General features: G+C 39.2%; 1 protein-coding gene across 23 annotated transcripts in view; it reads right to left on the reverse strand.

The window, feature by feature from the left end:
- Positions 1 to 23,964, reverse strand: part of PUM1 (pumilio RNA binding family member 1) — a 132,936-nt gene that overhangs the window by 103,061 nt on the left and 5,911 nt on the right. The gene's annotated exons all lie outside the window — the stretch shown is intronic.

Genomic DNA, 23,964 nt, shown 5'->3' on the forward strand with positions numbered 1-23,964 from the left:
AGATAACTGCTCACGTGAAAAGATGCTGACCATCATTAGCCATCACGGAAATATAGATTCAAACCACAATGAGATACCATCACGTACCTATCAGAATGGCTAAGATAAAAAAACGTAACACCACCACATGCTGGTAAGGGTTCAGAAAAATTAGACCAAACATGGCTGGTAAGAATGCAAAATGGCACAGCCAACTCTGGAAAACGATTTGGCAGTTTCTTCAAAAACTGAACATGTAACTATCCTACGATCGACCCAGCACCTGCACTCCTAAAGCAGTTATCCCAGAGAAATGACAACTTATGGTCACAGAAACACCTGAATATGAATGCTCACGGCAGCTTTATTTCCAGCAACTAAAAACCAGAATCTGCCCAGATGCCCTTCCACAGGTGAAACAAACTGTGGTACATCTACAAAATAGCACAGTGTGCAGCAACAAGAAGGAACAAACTACTATATGCAACAACTTGCTAAGTCTCCAGGACCTTCTGCAGAGCAAGAAAAGGCCAATCCCCAAAGGTAATACGATGATTCCATTCAGAATAGTTTGGAAAAGACAAAATTGCAAAACTGGAGAATAAGAAATTAGAGTCTGGGGGGAGCTCCCCTATCCCCTACCCCTCAAGAGGAAGGTGGATGTGGTTATAAAAAGAGCTACTCAGAGGCACCTGGGTGGCTTAGTTGGGCAAGCTTCCGACTTCAGCTCAGGTCATGATCCCACAGTTCGTGGGTTCAAGCCCTGCATCGGGCTCCACACTGAGCATGGAGCTTGCTTAAGATTTTCTTTTTTTCTCTGCCCCCCACTCCACCCTGCCCCTCTGCCCCCTCCCCCATTCGCTCTCTCTAAAATAACAAAGAGGGGCGCCTGGGTGGCGCAGTCGGTTAAGCGTCCGACTTCAGCCAGGTCACGATCTCGCGGTCCGGGAGTTCGAGCCCCGCGTCGGGCTCTGGGCTGATGGCTCAGAGCCTGGAGCCTGTTTCCGATTCTGTGTCTCCCTCTCTCTCTGCCCCTCCCCCGTTCATGCTGTCTCTCTCTGTCCCAAAAATAAATAAATGTTGAAAAAAAAAAATTTAATAAAATAAAAAAAAAAAATAATAAAATAAAATAAAATAACAAAGAAAGAAAGAAAGAAAGAGGAGAGGCCCTTTATCTTAATAAAACTCCCATACCACATTTAAAATACACACACACACACACACACACACACACACACACACAAATGAGATCAAAACTGGAAAAATCAGAGGTGCCTGGGTGGCTCAGTAGGTTAAGCATCTGACTTCGGCTCGGGTCATGATCTCACCATTCGTGGGTTCGAGCCCCCATAGGGCTCTGTGCTGACAGCTCTGAGCCGGGAGCCTGCTTTGGATTCTGTGTCTCCCTCTCTCTGCTCCTCCCCTGCTTACACTCTCTCTGTCTCTCAAAAATAAATAAATAAATGTTAAAAAAAATTTTAATTAAAAACAAAACTGGAAAAACTCAGTAAGATTGGATGGATTTTTATCAATGTCAGCATCTTAGTTGTAATGTCATATTACACAACATTACCTACAAAATGTTATGTACAAATGTTATACTGTAAAATGTTACCCCTGGGGAGAAATTTGGCAAAGTGTATAAAGGATTGTACACTGTATTATTATACTCTGTATTATTTCTTACAATAGTATGTGAGTTGACAATAACTAAATCAAAATTTTAAATTAAAAAAAGACAGGTGTGGGGTGCTTGTGGCTCAATTGGTTAAGTGTCCAACTTCGGCTCAGATCCTGATCTCACAGTTGTTAAGTTCGAACCCCACATTGGGCTCTCCACTGTCACCATGGAGCCTGCTTAGGATTCTCTGTCCCCTTCTCTCTTTGCCCCTCTCCCACTCGCTCACTCTCTTTAAAAAATAAAATAGGAAAGAAGGAAGCAAGGAAGGAAGGAAGGGAGGGAGGGGGACAGGCAGATGGGCGGCTGAGTCGGACAAATGTCTGACTCTTGATTTTGGCTCAGGTCATGATCCCAGGGTTATGGACTTGAACCATGCACATCAGGCTCCATGTGTGGAACCTGCTGGGATTCTCTTTTTCTCCCAATCTCTCTGTCCCTTACCTGCTTATTCTCTCTCTCTCTCTCTCTCTCTCTCTCTCTCTCTCTCTCTCTCTCTCAAAATAAATAAACATTAAAAAAGAAAAGGCCACTATAAAGAAATAATGAAGATATGGCTTAAAAATATGGAGAATAAACAGAGGGTTGCTGGAGGGGGGGGGGGGAGATGAGCTAAATGGGTAAGGGGCATTAAGGAATCTACTCCAAAAATCATTGTTTCACTATATGCTAACTTGAATGTAAATTTAAAAAATAAAGAAAAAAAAATAAATTTTTTAAAAAATGATAGTTCCACAAAAAAGATAGTCCTGAGCAAAAAAAAAAAAAAAAAAAAAAAAAAAAAACCCTAAAATAAGCAAATATATAACCAAAAGAACCTTTTTCTCAAGCTACAAAAAAACACCAATGCAGATCAAAAGGTCTCACTCAAATAGCACATAAAAATCACATCCTGAACAAACTATCCTAAAGTTGGAGTATTCCTTAAGTATTCCAGCGGGGGGCGGGGGGGGGGGGGTGTTACTCTTGGTTCTCTAAAATACTACATGCCAGGGCACCTGGGTGGCTCAGTCGGTTAAGCGGCCGCGGCCGACTTCGGCTCAGGTCATGATCTCCCGGTCCGTGAGTTCGAGCCCCGTGTCGGGCTCTGTGCTGACAGCTCAGAGCCTGAAGCCTGTTTCAAATTCTGTGTCTCCCTCTCTCTGACCCTCCCCTGTTCATGCTCTGTCTCTCCCTGTCTCAAAAATAAATAAAACGTTAAAAAAATTTTTTTAAATAAATAAAGAAAATAAAATACTACATGCCAAAGACAATAAAACATACAAACTATGGCCAAAGATTTGGTCTTGATACAACTGTCTTTCACATATAAAGGCTACAGAAACACAATATAGAAAAGTAACAAAAATATGCCACCCACATTCCGTCTTTCAAGTAATGAGTGTACCAAACATTCCAGCTGAGAGAATTAAAATTAAGCACACAAAATGGATAACAGTCACAAAACCATTTAATGGAACACTAATGAGCAATAAAAAGGACCAATGTATTGTTATAAACAACAACATAGATTCTCAAATGCATATGCTAAGTGAAAAAAAAAAACAGATTCAAAACTACATACATTTACAGTATATGTTTTGGAAAAGGCAAAACTAAAGGGGCAGAAAAAAAGATTCATGGTTACCAGCAGCTGGGAACAGAGTTAAGAAGTGACTATGAAGGGGCTCCATGGAATGTGGGGATGGGTCAAACTGATCTTGATCATGGTAGTTACAAGAATATCTGCATTTGTCAAAACCTATAAAAGTGCATACTAAAATAACATATTTTACTATACACAAATTATATCTTAAAAAGGGGGAAAAATAATTACACAAGAGATAGAATAGCTTTATGAATATCTAGCAGTATTTTTCCCATTCTAAGACTTAAGAAAATAATTCAAACTGCAAATATTGATGAACAAAATATTCATTACAGAACCACCTACAATGGTAAAAATTTAGAAGCCTAAATGACCAATATCAGGAAATAATACAGAAAAGAATGAGACCATTAAATATAATGGAATATTATAAAACCTTAAAATTATCTACGGAAATATTCTGTCATAGGATATTTTGATATGTTAGACAAAAAAAAAAAAAAAAAAAAGACAGAAAACTATAATCACAGAAATGTTTTTATTTTACCTGAACTTGTTCCAAAAAGGACTCAGAGTGACTTACAAAATCGAGTAAATTCAACTAATGAGAAAATTAAGGCAAAGGGAAAATGAGAAGAGCCTTGTTTATAAAATGTATGTAATTGGGTCCAATATACTTGCTAGAAATGAACCATAAATTTATCTCTAACTTCTCCAGTGGTTAACCAAAACAGAAAAATAATTAGTAAAAATTCATACTGCCCATAAGATTAAAAAAAAAAAAAAAAGGCAAAACTCAAGAAGCAATCGTTCTTGTTATTAGCACCAAAGAGATTTTCCTGTCTATAAATATATAATTATTTACATTTTTAAAATTTTTTAGTAAAAAACCAGATAGACCTATCATAAAAGGTTATAGAAGACCGAATTACAGTTAGTTGGTTGGTTTCCTGCATGTTTTTATAATTTTGTAATTGGATGTACTTTCCAAAATATTTACAACGAGCATTTATTGATTTTAGAAATCAAAAGTACCTACAAGTTATTTTTAATGGGAGGGAAAAACATTTTATTTGATTTTTAAATCCCTGTTTATGAGGATACACAGAATGGCATTGAACCATGGAAAGAGTCCTTAGTTGGCCCATAATGAAAACAAAATTACACTCACTGTCAATAAAAATGACCCTTGTTTTAACATATCTGCATATATACGTATTTTTTTTAAGTAATCTCTACACCCAATGTGGGGCTCAAACTCACATCCCCAACGTCAAGAGTTGCACGTTCAACCGACCGACTGAGCCATCCAGGCCAGGCGGCGTAAAGGGAATAAACACTGGTGAGATAAAGTTTCTTGAGTTAAACACTTCATTATTATTGTTACAGTTACAAACAACTGCACAAGAAACAGATTATCTATCAAGTCTTCAACCAGGAGGCCTACAAAATGTCTTCCTCCATTTAGTGGCCTTGTCACAAACCCTTACTCCTCCCTTGTTTCAACATTCTATTGTAGTATGTAAGGGAATAAGGAATTCTCACTGAGTAAATCTATCCAGATAAATCACAGCAACATAATTAAGAAGGCAGCTACCAAGCACATCAAATAGCTCATTCTGGACTTTATGATCCTAAAAGAGTACATAATACATAAATCCAAAACTGTATCTGTGGGAAATATATTTCAGAGTTTTATCTCCTCTGAATTAAAAAAAGTGGTGGTGGGGGGTGCACCTGGGTGGCTCAGTCAATTAGGTGCTCAGACTCTCGGTCATGATCTCACAGTTTGTGGGTTCAAACCCTGCATCAGACTCAGTGCTGGCAGCACGGGGCCTGCTTAGGATTCTCTCTCTCTGCCCCTCCCCTGCTTGTGCTCTCTCTCTCATAATAAATAAACTTAAAAAAAAAAAAAAAAGTAAGAAGTCCTAATCAAAATAATCTCTTAGGCACTGGCAGGTATTAATTTATGTGGCTTAATTCTTTATAGAATTCCACCCGATGTTATGCAAACAGTAAACCTTCATTTGCTCCTTTTTTGGGCACAGTTACTACCTTTAGTTCCTTACCCTTAATACAGTTTGTATTACTGTGAGGTCATGAAGCATGCAAGTTTCCCTCTTGTGGTTGAGAAGAACTTCAGCTATAGCAAATTTATCAGGTTTTAAACTTGTTTATTTATGGGTGTCGTGAGTGCCATGGAATAATGTTTGAAACTGGATTTAAAAACTTGGGGCGCCTGGGTGGCGCAGTCGGTTAAGCGTCCGACTTCAGCCAGGTCACGATCTCACGGTCCGGGAGTTCGAGCCCCGCGTCGGGTTCTGGGCTGATGGCTCAGAGCCTGGAGCCTGTTTCCAATTCTGTGTCTCCCTCTCTCTCTGCCCCTCCCCTGTTCATGCTCTGTCTCTCTCTGTCCCAAAAATAAATAAACGTTGAAAAAATAAAATAAAATAAAATAAAATAAAATAAAATAAAATAAAATAAAATAAAATAATAAAAACCAAAACACATAGGAGTTTTTTCCTCCCATTAAAAATAATGTGGGGGCGCCTGGGTGGCGCAGTCGGTTAAGCGTCCAACTTCAGCCAGGTCACGATCTCGCGGTCCGTGAGTTCGAGCCCCGCGTCAGGCTCTGGGCTGATGGCTCGGAGCCTGGAGCCTGTTTCCGATTCTGTGTCTCCCTCTCTCTCTGCCCCTCCCCCGTTCATGCTCTGTCTCTCTCTGTCCCAAAAATAAATAAACGTTGAAAAAAAAAATTTAAACAAAGGACTTGGAAGGAGGTTAGAGAGCAACTTTTACAGCCATCTATGGAGGAGCATTCATCCCTTAGGGCATGGGGTATACCTGTGATTCTAGAAATAACAAGAGTTGTTTTAATGTCATTCCAAATGCCATTAAAATACAGTAATTAAAGTCTAGGCCTAGGCAGAAAGCAAATCAGCAGTTGCTGCTGGGGAATTAAAAGTGGCCCATGAAACTTTTGGAGAGATGGGAACTGTCATTATGATTAGAGTGATCCTGTCATGGGTGAATACTCTGTGTCAAAACTATCATATTATACATCTAAAATGTGTGCATTTTATTATGTACTTATACTTCACTAAAGGTAATTTAAAAAAGAAAAATTCTAGCCTTAGAGCCCTAGCCCTCACGGTTGGTGAGTTCGAGACCCACATTGGGTGAGCACCAGCCCCACTTCAGGTGAGCCCTGCTTCTCTCTGTCTCTCTGTCTCTCCTGGGATTTTCTTTCTCTGCCTGTCACTCACTTGTGCCCTCTTTCTCTCTCTCTCAAAAAAAAAAAAAAAATCTACGAAAATAATATATATACCAACAGAGAAAATAAATACTCGTATAATGTTGGTAAAACTTTAAATTCATAGAACAACGTGGAAATCTGGAGAAAAATGTGGAAATATGTATCAAAATCTTAAATTCTTTTCCTTGATCTGTCAATTTCACCTCTGTAAATACAGTCTAAAGAAATGATAGCAGAGGGGTGTCTGGGTGGCTCAGCTGGTTAAGTGCCCAACTTTGGCGCAGGTCATGATCGCTCAGTTCGTGAGCTGGAGCTCTGCACCAGGCTCACAGAGCCCACTTCAGATCTTCTACCCTCCTCTCTCTGTCCCTCCCCCACTCATTCATTTTTCTCTCTCTCTCTCTCTCCCCCTCAAAATAAATATATAAAAACTTAAAAAAAAAAGAAATGACCCCAGAATACAAAAATAAAACTACCTATTGTTACTATAGCATTGTTTAGAAGGTCAAAAGCTGAAAACACTCTAAAAGTTCACTAATGTGAGATAAGTCAGTCAAAATAAATCACTGTAGCTCCGTGCACTAAGGCCCTTAAAGAAGAATCAAACGTTATTGACCTGAAAGGATAGCCACAATGTATTAAGGGCAAAAAGGCACATGTGTACATGTGCAATATACTCAGAATGTTCCCACTTGGCTTAAAACTAAAACACATGAATCTGTGTTTATATATATACACACAGAAAACATCTAGAAAGAAAATGACCTGTGCCGTTAGAAGTATTTTACGTTGAAAAAGTTAATGAAAAATCTTAGATCATAAAAAAATTCCATTTTAGACAGAAAGTAGATTAGTGGTTGCTAAAGGAATGAGGGAAGTGGACAGTGACTGGTAATGGGTACACGGTTTCTTTTGGGCATAATAAAAATGTTCTAAAATTTTATTGTAGTGATGGTTGCACAACTCTGAATACTAACAACCACTGAACAGTGCATTTTATTTTTTGAGAGAGAGAAAGAGAAAGCGAGCAAGAGCAGCGTAGAGGGGCAGAAGGAAAAAAAGAGAAAGAATCTTAAGTAGGCTCCTCACTCAGTGTGGAGCCCAACGTAGGGCTCAATCCCACAACCCTGGGATCATGACCTGAGCTAAAATTAAAAATCAGACACTCAGCTGATTGAACCACCCAGGCACCCCTGAATAGTACATTTTAAATGGGTGAATTGTGGGGCGCCTGAGTGGCTCAATCGGTTAAGACTTCAGCTCAGGTCATGATATTGCAATTCTTGAGTTTGAGCCCCACACTGGGCTCTGTGCTGACAGCTCAGAGGCTTGAACCTGTTTCAGATTCTGTGTCTCCCTCTCTCTCTACCCCTCCTCCACTCATGCTCTGTGTTTCTCTCTCAAAAATAAATAAACATTAAAAAAAATGTTAAATAAACAAATGGGTGAATTGTATGGTATGTGAACTACATCACAAAACCTTTTAAAAATCACAGTTTGGGGGCACCTGGCTGGCTCAGTCAACAGAGCATACAACTCTTGATCTCGGGGTCATGAGTTCAAGCCCCATGCTAGGTGTAGAGATCACTTAACAAACAAACAAACAAACAAATAAATAAATAAATATTTAAATAATAAACACATAAAATAAAAAATAAAATTCACAGTTTGTACCTTATACTATACCCCAATAAAAAGCTTGAACCCAAACAGTACCTCTTAAAAACCTTCAAATAGGAAAAATGAGTCACTAATCTTAAAAGCAATTAACCACTGACAATACAGGGTTAAACTACAACTTTGATCCTATGTTCATAAGTATGTGATCTTCAACTATGCTAGCACAGAGTATTCACTTCAGAGAACAGGAATGAACCTTGTAAATGTATTAGGTTGAAAAAGTACAGCACTGTTTTCCAGTAAGCGATGTAACTGTGAACAGAAACAAAGTTTTAATGTTTTACAAATTAAAGAAAGTAAACCTTGCTCCTCCAGCCCCTTCGGTTTGCCTACCTTTTAGGGTTTCAAGAAATGTCAAACAGGGGCGGGGTGGGGGGGGGGAGGAGGGGCAAAACAAAAAGAAAAAGCATAAAACCAGAGCTGATAAGAATTTAAAAGTTCTTTAACACAACCTTTCAAGAAATGCTAACTGGCTCCTTATCTTCAAGCCCAAAAGCCTCTCAGTATTCCAAGACCATACATTCTGTTACACCTTAGACCTTATCAATTCAAAATAACATCTTAATACCCTTGAAAATAAAACACTCCACTCAATGAGTCTCTTCAATATGCTCTGAAAACATATTGTATTCACTCATCATTTATGAGGTAAACACTACTTGCCAGGTGCTGGAGATACAAGGCTAAAAGATTCTTCAAGAGGAACCATCACAGTAGTTCTTAACCAAAGGGCACATGAGGATCACCAGGGAGTGCTTTTTAAAAAAAAAACACACGAACTGTGTCTCATCACTGGAGATTTGGATTCAGTAGGTCTGGACTTAAGCCCAAGAATGTGTTTACTGAACCAGCTTCCTAGCACCCAATGGTGACAGAAAAAGTAAATATTTAACTCTAATACAGGGAGCTGAATGTTTCAATGAGTATGAAGTATGACAGCAACACCAACAAGACACCCAACCTTCAATAAAAGAGTGGAATAATGGGGAGAGCTTATCAGAGATGAAGATACTTTAGCTGGAACTTGAAAGAGGAGAAAGTGGCTAAGTGGATGAAAACAGAAAAGAGTTCCAAACAGAGAAAACTGCATAAATAAAATAGCACAACTATGCTGAGGAATCACACACACTACAAAATTAGCATGTATGTTCAGAAAATTACAAATACTTCAATATAGCTGAACTAGGCTAACAGTAAAGACTGGTAAACTGGCTTAAAACATGAAGGACCTAAATTATGCTATGCTGAAGAGTTTGGAAGTTATTCTAAAAGCAACTGAAAAACAAAATACCAAAATTTAGGCAAGGCTGAGACAAGAGATTTGCGCCTTCAGAAATATCAATTCGGCAGCAACACAGAAAATGGGGGGGGGGGGGGGAGGGAGGGAGGGGCTGGGGGAGCACAGAAAACCAACCAGAAGACTACAGTAAATGTCCTGGCAAGAAATATGAGCCTATCAAATAAGGCAGTATAAATATAACCTTGGAATTGTTGGGAGGCTGGAGGGAGGAATCTAAGATTCTTAAGTTGCCTGTAATGGGGATGGCACCACAGAAACAGGCTGTAGGGAATGACAGACACTAAACAAGCTCAGTTTTGAACAGCATCCTATCACTCACTGAAGACCTATTATGCATCCAGGACATACATATAATTAGACATACAAACTAAACTCTTACTGGTGTCCCTAAACTTTAATACATGCACAGCAGATAGGGCTTAAAATGTGTGATGTGTAAAAAGAGGACTGTGTGTGCGTTTTAGGGAAAAGTTGAATACGCCATGAAGAAGAATGGTAGGTCTCCAAACAGACTGGTCTGGTAGAAAGAGCACACGGTAATCACCTTCAACATACATCATCTGAGACCATAAGGCATGATAGCTCATTTTTCTGACCCTGCATTTCCTCATTCGTAAAATGAAACCGATGAAAACCAAAAGAGTTACTGGAGATTCAAATCATACGTAAAAAAGACTAAAACAGTTCCAGCACACAGCTTATGAATTACATGTCATTATTACTCCTAGATACAGAAAGGCAGTACTCAATACTAAAATTACGTCTAGATCTCACTGGATACACTCAACCTATCCTAGCAACCTCTGCTCAAAACACTAACATTTTTTTATTAAAACAGAGATAATTAACGTAAAGGAGATCACTGCATCAGAAAAAAAGTCAAATGATTTCCAAGATCTTTTTCAATACCAAAATTCCACTGCAAATGTATTGGCCAATTCACTTTCCCTTAATTCAGTACAATAAATTAAGCTGTTTTTTTACATATGTATTTTTCTTTGAATTTTTTTAACAGTTTTATTTATTTATTTGTAAGTAAGTAAGCTCTACGTTCAATGTGGGTCTTGAACCCATGACCCCAAGATCAAGAGTCACATGCTCCATAGACTAAGCCAGCCAGGTGGTTTAAACCTATAAAAATTTCAGGGTTTGAAATTTGGAAACTACAAAACACAAGATGAAATCGAATTACCCATAATCTCCCCACCCACCCAAATAAAAGCAGTAATTTGCTGTATTTCGTCCCAGTCCTTTTCCATGTGCACCACTCTTCAGGGATACAAAGAGCTTTAAGTCCATTTTCTGGATAATAAATTAACAACTGAAGGAACTGTATTCAATATAAAATTAGTCTGGGGTACCTGGCTGGCTCCATCAGTAGAACATGCAACTCTTGATCTTGGGGTCGTGAGTTCAAGTTGCATTTAGAGATTACTCAAAAAAATAAAATGGGGCGCCTCGGTGGCTCAGTTGGTTGACCGTCCAACTTCGGCTCAGATCATGACATCACAGTTTGTGCGTCAGGCTCTGTGCTGACAGCTCGGAGCCTGGAGCCTGCTTCAGATTCTGTGTCTCCCTCTCTCTCTGCCCTTCCCTGCTTGAGCTCTATCTCTCTGTGTCTCTCAAAGACAAACATTTTTTTAAATTTTTTTAATAAAATGAAATACACACACACACACACACACACACACACACACACACAATGAGTCTCATCTGATTTGTGTTACCCAAACACGCCACAGCCCCATCTTTAGCACTCATTTGAGTAGACACTCACTGAAATTCTCATCTGGAAAAAAATTTGTTTATAATTTCTTCCTTAGTTCATGAAACTTTTTTCATAGAAAGAACAATATATTAATTTCATTGGTTTGCATTTTACTGGGCTTCTGACACATACAAGTAGGATCTCCTTAATTTGGCCAACTGGGGAAAAAAGAACAATTTGAATCAATAAATTCCTAGCAAATTAAAGAACATTTTTTAATTAACAGCAGGTATGGTGCTTTTAAATACATACAATACCTAGAATTAGGTTAATGAACTGTTCCCTTGTTAAAGTCCTTAGGGAACTTCCTTTAACAGAGAAAAGTGATATTTCATTAGTGGATCAACTGATTGTATATTCGTGACATCTAAATAATACAGTTACCTGAAAACACCTGTTCTCTATAATTTAAGTACACCTCTTCCCAGGGTTGTAAACAAATTTATTTATGCTGTTAACCTGAAAACACTTCATAGAGAAGAAAGGTACTATCAGTTTCAGTAAAACTTATTGCTTAGAAAAATTCCAAATCCAGCTAAACGAAATTAGTCAGAGAAAGACAAAATATCATATGACTTCACTCATATGAGGACTTTAAGAGACAAAACAGATGAACATACGGGAAGGGAAACAAAAATAATATAAAAACAGGAAGGGGGACAAAACAGAAGAGACTCAAATATGGAGAACAAACAGAGGGTTGCTGGAGGGGTTGTGGGAGGGGGGATGGGCTAAATGGGTAAGGGGCATTAAGGAATCTACTCCTGAAATCACTGTTGCACTGTATGCTAACTAACTCGGATGTAAATTTAAAAAAATAAAATTAAAAAAAAAAGAAAAATTCCAAATCCATGGTGTAAAGTTGTAAATAAACTAACCCTCCCAAGCTTATTTCTAAAAAGCACTGACACACGTATGACAAAAAGTCTCAACAAAACGGGTATAGAGGAAACATACTTCAATGTGATAAAGGTCATTTATGACAAACCCACAGCTAACATCATATCATACTTTAGGGTGAAAAGCTGAAAGCTTTTCCGCTGTGATCAGGAACAAGACAAAGATACCCATTCTCGCCACTTTTATTCAACACAGAACTGGAAGCCCTAGCCACAGGAGGTAAGAAAAAGAAATAAAAGACATCCAAATTGCTAAGAAGGAAATAAACTGTCACTACTTGCAGATGACATGATACTATTACAGAAAAGACCCTAAAGAATCCACCAAAAAACTATTAAAATAAATGAATTCAGTAAAGGTGCAGGATACAAAATTAACATACAGAAATCTGTTGCATTTCTATTCATTAACAAGGAACTATGACAAAGAGAAATTAAGAAAACAAGCTCAGGAAGCCTGGGCGGCTCAGTCAGGCATCTGACTCTTGATTTTGGCTCAGTTCATGATCTGAGCCTGCTTGGCACTCTCTCTCTCCCTTTCTCTCTGCCCCTTTCCCACTCATGCTCACACTCCCTCTCAAATATTTTTTTTTATTTCATTTACAATTGCATCAAAAATCATAAAACACCTAGAAATAAACTTAACCAAGGAGGTAAAAGAGCTGTACTCTGAACACTGTAAGACCTGATAAAAAAAATTGAAGATGACACAAATAAATAGAAAAGTATACTATGCTCACAGAATGGAAGAATATTGTTTAAAATGTCTACATACCCAAAACAACCTACAGATTGAATGCAATCCCTATCAAAATATCAAGAACATTTTTCACAAAACTAAATTAATCCTAAAATGTGTACAGAACCAACCAACCAACAAACAAACAAAAAAACCACCACCACCAAATAGCCAAAGCAATCTTGAGAAAGCACAAAGCAGCTGGAGGTATGCTCCCAGATTTCAAACTATACTGCAAAGCTATAGTAATCAAAACAGTATGACACTGGTACAAAAAGACACAGATCAATGGAGACTAGAGAGCCCAGAAATGAATCCACACACACATGGTCGATTACTCTATAACAAAGGAAGCAAGAATATACAATGGGGAAAAAGATAGTCTCTTTGATAAATCATGTTGAGAAAACTGGACAACTACAGGCGAAAATATGAAACTGGACCACTTTCTTATACCATACAGAACAAAAAACTCAAATGGATTAAAGACCTAAATGTAAAAGCTCAAACCATAAAACTCCTAAAAGAAAACAAAGGCACAGTAAACTCTCAGACATGAGTCTCAGCATGTATTTTTGGATCTATCTCCTCAGGCAAAGGCAAAAAGAAAAAAAAAAAAAAAACACAAAAATAAACAATCAGGACTACATTCAACTAAAACAACGTTTTCATATTAAAGGAAACCATCAACAAAATGAAAAGGCAACCTACTGAATGGGAGGTAATATTTGCAAATGATATAACTAATAAGAAGTTAACATCCAAAAATATATGAAGACCTCATACGACTCACCACCAAAAAGACAAATTATCTGATTTAAAAATGCAGAGGACCTGGAGAGACATTTTTCCAAAAGACAAACAGATGGCCAACTAACACATGAAAAGATGCTCAACATTATTAATCATCACAGAAATGTAAATCAAAACCACAGTGAGATACTCCCTCACACCTGTCAGAATGGCCAATATCAAAAAGACAAGAAGTGGGGTGCATAAGTGGCACAGTCAGTTAAGCATCTGACTCTTGATTTCAGCTCAGGCCATGATCTCACAGTTCATAAAATCAAGCCCCGCATCAGGCTCTGCACCAACAGCAGAAGCCTGCTTAGAATTCTCTCTGCCCCTCCCTTCCTCTCCCTCTCTCTCTCTCTCTCTCTCTCAAGTGCATCAACTTTAAATAAATAAATACTTTAAAAATTAAAAAAAAAAAAAGACAAGTAACAAGTGTTGCTGAGGTTGTGGAGAAAAGGGAATCCTTGTGCATAGTTGGTGGGAATGTAAAGTGGTACAGCCACTATGGAAAACAGTATGGAGGTTCCTCAAAAAAATTAAAACTAGGAATTCCATACAATCCAACAATTCCACTTGTCAGTATCTATCCAAAGAAAATAAAACACTATTTCGAAAAGATATATGCACCCATATGTTCACTACAGCATTATTTACAATAGCCAAGATATGGAAGCAACCTAAGTGTTCACTGATAGATGCAGGTATTAATAAAGATGTTGTGCATATATTTACAACGGAATATTACTTAGCCACAAACGAAAAAGTGAAACCTTTCCATCTGTGACAACATGGGTGGTCCCAGAGAGTATTCTGCTAAATGAAATAAATGGTACAGGAAAAGACAAACACAGTACAATTTCACTTATAGGTGGAATCTAAAGAACAAAACAAGTGAACCAACAAAACAAAGCAGAAACAGACTCAAATACAGAGAACAAGGTGGTGGGGGGATGGGGTAGAGGATAGGCAAAGAAGTGAAGGGGATTCAGAGGTATAAATTTCCAGTTATGAGACAAGTAAGTCATGGCACAGTAAAGGGTCATATACAGAACAGTCAATAATAGTGTAGTAAGTTTGTATGACAAATGGTAACTAGACTTATCGTGGTGATCACTTCATGTTTATGTCAACTCACTATGTTATATACCTGAAACTAATATGTCAACTATACTTCCATAAAAAATTAAAATTTAAAAGTTATAAAAAAAAAATACAGGGGTGTCTGGCTGACTCAATTGGTAAAGCATGCAATTCTTGACTCTTACTGGGCCTAGAGCTTACATTAAAAAAAACAAAAAACAAAAAACAAAAAAAACAGGCCTACAGAAAAGTGCCACCAGACATCTGGAATTTGTGATTCAGATCCTGGGTCTGAATCAGTCATTAAAAAGGTAAAACCACGGGCGCGCCTGGATGGCTCAGTTGGTTAAGCATCTGACTTCGGCTCAGGTTGTGGTCTTATGGTTCATGGCTTCAAGCCCCGCATCAGACTATGGCAGTGACAGCACAGAGCCTGCTTGGAATCCTCTGTCTCCCTCTCCCTCTGCCCCTGCCCAGCTGTGCGTGCACATGCTCTAAATAAATAAATAAATAAAATTTTTTTAAGAGGTAAAACTACCTTGGGGCACCTGGCTGGCTCAGTCAGTTAAACGTCCAACTCTTGATTTTAGCTCAGGTCATAATTTCATGGATTGTGGGACTGAGCCTCCCATGGGGCTCTATGCTGACAGCTTGGGGCCTGCTTGGGATTCTCTCTCTCTCTCTCTCTCTCTCTCTCTCTCTCTCTCTCTCTGCCTCTCCCCTGCACCTACACTCTCTCTCACACACACACACAAAATAAATAAACTTTAAAAAAATTTTTTTAAAAAGGTAAAACCACCTTAAAAATAAATCAATAAATGAAAATGTTTAAATTAAATAAATAAAAGTACTGGCATCAGTGAAAAAAATTCCCATTATTTCTGTATCTGTACATGTGAAACTTATGCCCTTTTAAAAGTCTTTAGGTACCCAGGGGCGCCTGGGTGGCTCAGTCGGTTGAGCCTCCAACTTGGGCTCAGGTCATGATCTCACAATTTGTGAGTTCGAGCCCCATGTCAGGCTCCATGATGACAGCTCAGACCCTGGAGCCAGCTTCAGATGCTGTGTCTCCCTCTCTCTCTGCCCCTCCCCGGCTCACACGCGTGGGCGCGTGCTCTCTCTCTCTCAAAATTAAACATGAAAAGAAACGTTTAATAAATCTTTAGGTACCCAAAAGGAATGAAAGCATAATCCAGACAAAAACTTGTATACAAAAACTTCTCCATCAATCGACAAATGGATAAATAAAATGTGGTGTGTATCCCTATATAATGCATTATTATTAAGCAATAAAAAGAAATGAGGTCCTGATACACGCTGTAACATGGAAGGACCTTTAAAACATGACGCTAGGGGGGCGCCTGGGTGATTCAGTCGGTTAAGCGTCCGACTTCAGCTCAGGTCACGATCTCGCAGTCCGTGAGTTCGAGCCCCGCATCGGGCCCTGGGCTGATGGCTCGGAGCCTGGAGCCTGCTTCCGATTCTGTGTCTCCCTCTCTCTGCCCCTCCCCCGTTCATGCTCTGTCTGTCTCTGTCCCCCCCAAAAATAAATAAACATTAAAAAAAAAAAATTTTTAAAAACATGACGCTAGGGGCACCTGGGTGGCTCAGTTGATTAAGCGGCTGACTTCAGCTCAGGGTACGATCTCACAGGTTGTGAGAGCCCATACTGGGCTCTGTGCCGACAGCTCGGAGCATGGAGCCTGCTTTGGATTCTGTGTCTCCCTCTCCCTCTGCCCCTCCCCCGCTTGCGCTCTGTCGCTCTCTCTCACTCTCAAAAATAAACATTAGGAAAAAATGTTAATAATAAATAATAAATCAATCATGATGGTAAGTGAAAGAAGCCAGTCACAAAGGACTACACATTGTAGGACTCCATTTACATGAACTGTTCAGAACCAACAAATCCACAGACACAGAAAGTAGACTGGCGGCTGCCAAGGACTGGAAGTGAAAGTTACTGGATATAGTTTTTTGGAGTGCTGAAAATGTTCTAAAACTGTGATAATGGCTGGACAACTCTGTGAATACATTAAAAACCAATGAATTGTACACCGTAAATGAATGAATTATGTATCAATAAAGCAGTTATAAAAAAATCTTTAGGGCCCTCAATTTCCACAAACCTAAGAATTTTCCCGATGAGATTCATAAAAACACTAAGAAGGGTACTTTAACCATAAAAGAGCACTTACTGAGGGCATTAAATAGACCAAGTCTTCTGAAACCATTACTAAGGCACTTTAAAATCCACAGTTCTCCAAAAATATGACATGGAAAAGACATGGAAGAGCGTTCCTCTGCAATAGGTCCAGTAACTCTTCAACTGCAGACTTTATCGCCAATGCCAGGTACACCCTTCAGGCCCAAGGTGTTCAGTCCAATTTCCAAACAGTAAACTCACCCAATCTAATGCCAGTCGCTGACCATCACTTCTCAAAACAGTAACAGGCAGGGCGCAAACTGCCAAAGCAGTCCACTGAGCCAAAGCCACACTCTCACCATGGCTCCTAACCAGATTCCAAAGACGAAGAAACTGAACGTAAAAGACAAAGCAAAGAGGGCCAGAAATTCCTCAACCAAAAAACAAAAAAGTTACTTACCCTATCCTCAGCACTAACTACGCCCTTGGAAGTGTATTAATTGGCAGGCCTATGTTCCTCTATGAACGTTAAGCCACTCCCTAGAACGGATAGATTCTAAGCAAGCGCTAGAACTTTTTTTTAAGTATTTTTTCCACAGTACCCAAAAGCATAACTCTGTAATCAGGCTCAACCTATAGAAAGTATTCGGTAAATGCCGTTGCCTCAGAGAAAATGGACACACACACACAAAAGATGTGTCACTCTTGTGCAGCAACAGAAAAGTGCACTGAAAACCAGTATCACCACATTACTTTACAAAACACTTCCAACACATCTGAAACTGAAATCTCTTCCTGAATAACTGCTGTGGTTTTCTCTTACGAAGAGTCTCATAATTTGCCACATTTCCCTCTTTTCTTTGGCCACAAGGACACCCAGAGCAAATTCTGTAACTCACCAGTCTGGTACATATTTATAAATTCTAAAATTACCCCCTTCATTTTGCTGACATACCCTTAGTTTCCCCACGGTTACATCTCATTACCACCTATCTTATGTATTTTTTTCCCCCTAATTCCACTCCAAACATCTTCTGAAACAAAACAAAGTAAAGATGTGTCACAAACTTCTGCAAGTTGCCACCTAGGGGGCACATACAATCAAGTACCACACACCGTATTAGTAAAGAGCAACTGACTGAATGCTGTTTTGTTTTGTTTTACACTGGAACCCAATTCTTAAAAATGGAAAATAGTTCTAGTGAAAGAAGGGGATCCTTTGTGTACATAACACGTTGAGTCTTTGTGAACTCCAAATATAATGAAAAAGGCTTCAAGATATGAAAGCACAGACTACTCAGCTTTAGGGGATGCTGTTCAATGGCAACGGCCCAAATGCTGAAACATCTAAGCAATCTACCCAAAAAGACAAGAGGCTCATAATCTAGCACAATCATTTGGCAGGGACACTAGAAAAAGATCTCCAGGGAACGAGGAGATTCTCAGTATGAGGAATACTTGACATCCCTCCTAGTTTAACACAATATTGTTAATTACAAATGTAAGGATTAACTAACAGACACTGGAGACCATGGACAGACATATCAAGGGTAAGTGTCAAGATACCAACAGAAGATGACAACACCAAGTGAAAGAAAAGAGATACAGAGTCAAAGAGAAGGTTCACCCATTGAATTCTGCCAGGCTATCTAGAATTATCTCCCACCGACTAACTGTCAATCTATGGTGGACACTGATATATCCTAGTGCCAAAAGACTACTAGCAAAGGTGAAAAGGATCTGTTGAGTTGGCCTCTAAATTTCTTAAAATCTTGTAAGTTTATTTATTTTTGAGAGAGAGAGAGAGAGAGAGAGAGAGAGAGAGAGAGAGAGAGAGAGAGAGAGAGAGAATGGACAGGGGAGGGGCACAGAGAGACAGAGACACAGAATCTGAAGCAGGCTCCAGGCTCTGAGCTGTCAGCACAGAGCCCGACACAGGGCTTGAACTCACGAACTATGAGATCATGACCTAAGCCAAAGTAGGAGGCTTAACTGACTGAGTCACCCAGGTTCCCCATCCTCTCAATTTCTTTTCACCCAAAGTAGAACTCCCCACCTCTGTTCCTTAAAATCCAGTTCAGAGGCCACACAGTTCAATTGGTCAACCCTAAAATTTTTTTGCTATTTCATCACCCACTTTACCTCACAGCAGTTTACAGAGAAAACAGATTTCACAATAAGAGAATAAAACAATCACAAGTCAAAGACTTGACCTTGGGTTTTACATGATGAAACTTTTAATACTATTCAAAATAAAAGTTCTTCGGTTATAAAAATCACTGTTAAAAAACACAAATTTTTTGTAGGCAACGTTTTTTAAAAATATTATTTACTCACATAGAAAAATGTGCTTTCTAGTATTTTATAATACCTTGATCCACATCCATTGTCTTGTTTGCTGTGGTTAAGTTTAACAGGCCAAAAAACAAAATTCATGAGATTTCTTAACCTCACTCTCCTCCAACGACCTCAATTTGACCCATAAATGGGGGAGAAGGGGGTCTGAAGTTTCTAACTATGCCAAATATAGTAATTTTAAGTATTAAAATAAGTGACAATACGTTTGTATTCTTAAGGTAGAAAGACAAACCATAAAGAGTTTGCACACTACAACTTTTTAAAATAAACACACAAATCTAAACACATTCCTCACCTCAAAATTATTTTTATGGTGTCTAAGTTTCACCTAATTTTAAATATTTATTCAAAGATTTAATTTAAACATTTTAATTTTTAAATTTAAATTATTTTATTTTAAGCAAATTTTAAAATATTTAAAATTCAATTACTTTACATTTTAAATAAAGTTTTCAAGATTTTTAAAGTAGTGCATAGGGGCGCCTGGATGGCTCAGTCAGTTAAGCGTCTGACTTCAGCTCAGGTCATGATCTCGCAGATGGTGAATTGGAGCCCCACATCAGGCTCTGTGCTGACAGCTCAGTGCCTGGAGCCTCTTCACATCCTGTGTCTGTGTGTGTCTCTCTCTCTCTCTCTCTCTCTCTCTCTCTCTCTCTCTCCCTGCCTCTCCCCCACTCACACTCTCTCTCTCAAAAATAAATAAACATTAAAAAAAATTTTTTTAAGTAGTGCATATTACCTCAACACATGTTCTCAAGCTGTTGTTTAAGCCTTTAAAGAACCTCATGCTGATTATGTTAAGGTTTATACTTAGAAAATAAAACTTGCATATTAAAAAAAAGTCACATACATATTTAGGCACAGCTTACAGAGCTCATCATTAAAAGAAAGGAAAACTCAGGGGCGCCTGGGTGGCTCAGTCGGTTGAGCGTCCGACTTCAGCTCAGGTCACGATCTCACGGACCGTGAGTTCGAGCCCCGCGTCGGGCTCTGGGATGATGGCTCAGAGCCTGGAGCCTGCTTCCAGTTCTGTGTCTCCCTCTCTCTCTGACCCTCCCCCGTTCATGCTCTGTCTCTCTGTCCCAAAAATAAATAAATGTTAAAAAAAAAGAAAAAATTAAAAAAAAAAAGGGAAAACTCAGACACTATGAGAATTTCTACATCAGGCAAGAAAATCCTAACTTCAAAAGGAAAGAGAAAGGTTTTTTTTAAGTGAAAAAACCTGATTGTTCATAAATGCAAGTAATAATGAGAGAAATGGCCGTAAAGTACCTGGCACAATAGTTTCCTTCCCTCCAACACTATTGACTGGCATCATAGCCTGTGATACTCTTTTACTTCACCAACTCACTTTGATAAAAGCATTCTGCCAATCTGATCTTAAATGTTGTTCCATTTTGCCAAAAGGCCTTTAAAAAAAAAAAGGCTAATGAAACAGGCCCACCAAACAGTAATAATAGCCCAGGGTTATGGCAGAATGTGCTGGCAAGTCATTCTGTCTCAATATAGGTAAGTTTCCCACAATTACTACTTAGAATACGCATGTAATAAAAACAAATCTGAAAAAAAAATAGACTTTAGCATTACCGTTCCTGTGGAAAAAAAGGACTCTTGCAATTCTAGGAAAAATGTCAACATTATTTGTACTCCTCTCCTTAATATCAAGTTTATCATCTCTAGAATTCAAGCAAAATCATGGCTTTTAATTCTCTGACCTCAGAATGTGCTACTTTGTTGCAATCACTTTGTTTGGTTTGGTCTAGTTTTTAAGGCTGGAACTCTTCCCGGGGAGAGGCAGAAATATAGACTGAGCATGGGAACTGGAATAACAAAGACCTGATTTCAAAATCGGAGTTTACCTGGTAACTAAGTTTCAGTTTCTCATCTCTCAGAAAGAATACTACCTCCCCCATGGGACTGTCCTGAGGAGTAACTACAGGAAATAATATATGGTCCAGGGCCTATAATGTAAATGCTCAGTAAATGTTTCTATCACCATCAGTGGTTCCCACCTGACAGATCAAACACCTTTTTATTCCTCCAGTCAGTAACACTGGCTGATGACTGCAGTGATTCTCCACCTAAAGATAAGCCTCACCCCCCCCCCCACCCCGCTCTTCAATTACCCTGCACTCTGCCTCACCTGTTACCTGGTGTTTCCCAGCAGGATAGCCGCGCTCTAAGATCTACTGTTTTACCCGAGTACAAATCTGAAGAACTTCTCGTCCTCATAACCATCAACACAAAAATTACAGACACTGCCAGGCAAAGCAGCATGAAAAACCCAACAGTCTTTGCCCTGGCATAGTTCAGACCAACAGATGAGATCAACACCAAAACTAGTAAATTACAATACACTATGATGACTGCAGAAGAGGTAATCTGTGCGCGGCCCACAGCCACAACACACCAACTACCCTGAGTTTCTCCGACGCTGTTCGCTGTATCATGCGTCTGGCCCAACAGAATTGTGTTGTGACGAATGCCAATTCCAAGCTGGTTCACTGGTTTAGGTCCCCAGGGTATGGAACAGGTTTTGCCGTTCAATGTTAACTCTAGTTTGCTAATCGACCTGGATAAAACTGCTCAATCAGATATGATTCCTTATGATAAGGCCTAGCATAAGACACAGCCCAGACTAAGCCTTCAGTAAACGCTTGCTGACTTGCACAGCACAGCCAGATTTTTAGATCTTAGAGTTTTGCCAAAAACTAACCCAGAGTTTGATTTTCCCAACTACACAAGACAGGCAAGCACCTTGATTCTCCTTTAAGCTTTTACCCAATGGACTATCATTAGGAAAGCCAACATAAGATCTATAATAGAGATTTTTAAAACCAACGTTTATGATTTCTAAACAGTGTCTAGCCAAATAAAGCAAAGATTACAGTCCCTTCACTTTTGCCCCCTACACAGATACCATCCAAACCAAACACCCCCTACTTTGGTCTCCCCACATGTACAGCTGCCTACATCTCAAACTCAACAGGTGTATTACCAAATTTAATTATCTTGTCCCCAAACCAGATACTGTCTCTATTCCTTTTCCTCTATTACTTCATTTTCCCACAGACCTAAGATTTCTAATTCAGTCACCAAACTCTGTATTTCTCAGTCCCATACGTTCTTGACCATTGTTCACACCAGGGCTGTGAGAGTAGCTGTCCAGTTAGTCTCAACCCTTCCCCACTCCCATCTCTCACTGCCAACTCAATCTTCCCAAACACCACTCCATACATACACACTCAAAAACCCTGCAGCCCACTGAACTAAATCTTAGCATTGGCATTCAAAGCCCTTCTCTTTGTGACAATGTCTTTTTTCTCCAATTTTATTTCAAAATTTATTTATTTATTTGAGAGAAAGAACGAGCAGGGGAGGAGTAGAAAGAGAGGAGGGCAGAGGATCCGAGGCAGGCTCTACGCCGACAGCAGAGGGCCCGGTATGGGGCTCGAACCCATGAACCACGAGATCATGACCGGAGCCAAAGTCAGACGCTTAACCAACTGAGCCACCCAGGCTCCCCACTCCTATTTTATTTTAAAGCCAAAGAAGTAAGGACTCACGCAATCAGTAAATCTCCTCTGAAGCTTTATTATACGCCGAATTCTAGGGAATAGGATAGTGAGATGAGTAAAATCTGATTCCCACCCACAAGACTCCAAGCAAATAGCAAATACACTGCCTTAAAGACAAAAAGTGTCCCAAGTGCACAAGAAGCTCCCACGTGTCTGACTTCTTAGTGTCCCTCACTTACACATAGTATGTGCTTTTGAAGCAGCACTGATATATACGACAGTTCCAATAAACCAGAGACGTATCATCAACATGCTCGATAAATCTCGTGAAGAAGAAGATAAATCCCACCTCTTCATTTCTAGTATGATAAAGAACCATGGCACATGGGCTGCCTTTTTTGAAGGGTCAGGCAAAGCGCAATGAGAATTCAGATTTGCAAGTGTGCTTGTGCCTGATTTACTTCTAAGGCAGAACAGAAGCAGCAGGGACCTAGCGAAAGGCTGAAAGTTCCTTTTGCTAGTCAGTACTCAAGACACTGGCAATATAAAATGAACCTCTGCAAATTCAACCTATATCCTATTTCAAAGAATAGCCTGATTAAAACATTCTAAGCCTTTCGTCACTATCAGGAAGTTAGGAAACCTAGATCAAGCTGAACTCTCTTCTCAGCAAAATAACGCTGTGATTCCAGCTGTGGTTTTGGATTACTAAAAGTAAGCATGTTAAAATTCACCAAATGAAGCCAAGCACTTACAACAAGAGGACAAAGATGGCTGAAACCTAAAAGCCACAACCACTCCTCTCACACAAAACATTAAATATACCAGTTCCATTTCAAATAAATTTCACTTGAGCAGCTAATTTGTTATCAACTTCCTACTTTCAACTGTAACATCTTAAAAACAAAAGTCACCCACGCCCAACAGAAAAGGCTTTGAAAATATGGACACATCCTTTAACAGGCCAAATACGCCTGGGTCATTCAGTCAGTTAAACGCCTGACTCCTGATTTCTGCTCAGGTCATAATCTCACAGTTCGTGGGTTCGAGACCCAGCTCTGAGCTGACAGTGCGAAGGCTACTTGGGATTCTCTCTCCCCCCTTCTCTCTCTCTCCCTGGCTTGTGCGCTCTCTCTCTCTCTCTCAAAAGAAATAAAGGAACTTAAAAAGAAAAAAGAATATA

The sequence above is a fragment of the Felis catus genome, chromosome C1 (assembly GCF_018350175.1).
Source record: "Felis catus isolate Fca126 chromosome C1, F.catus_Fca126_mat1.0, whole genome shotgun sequence".
Classification (NCBI taxonomy): Eukaryota; Metazoa; Chordata; class Mammalia; order Carnivora; family Felidae; genus Felis; species Felis catus.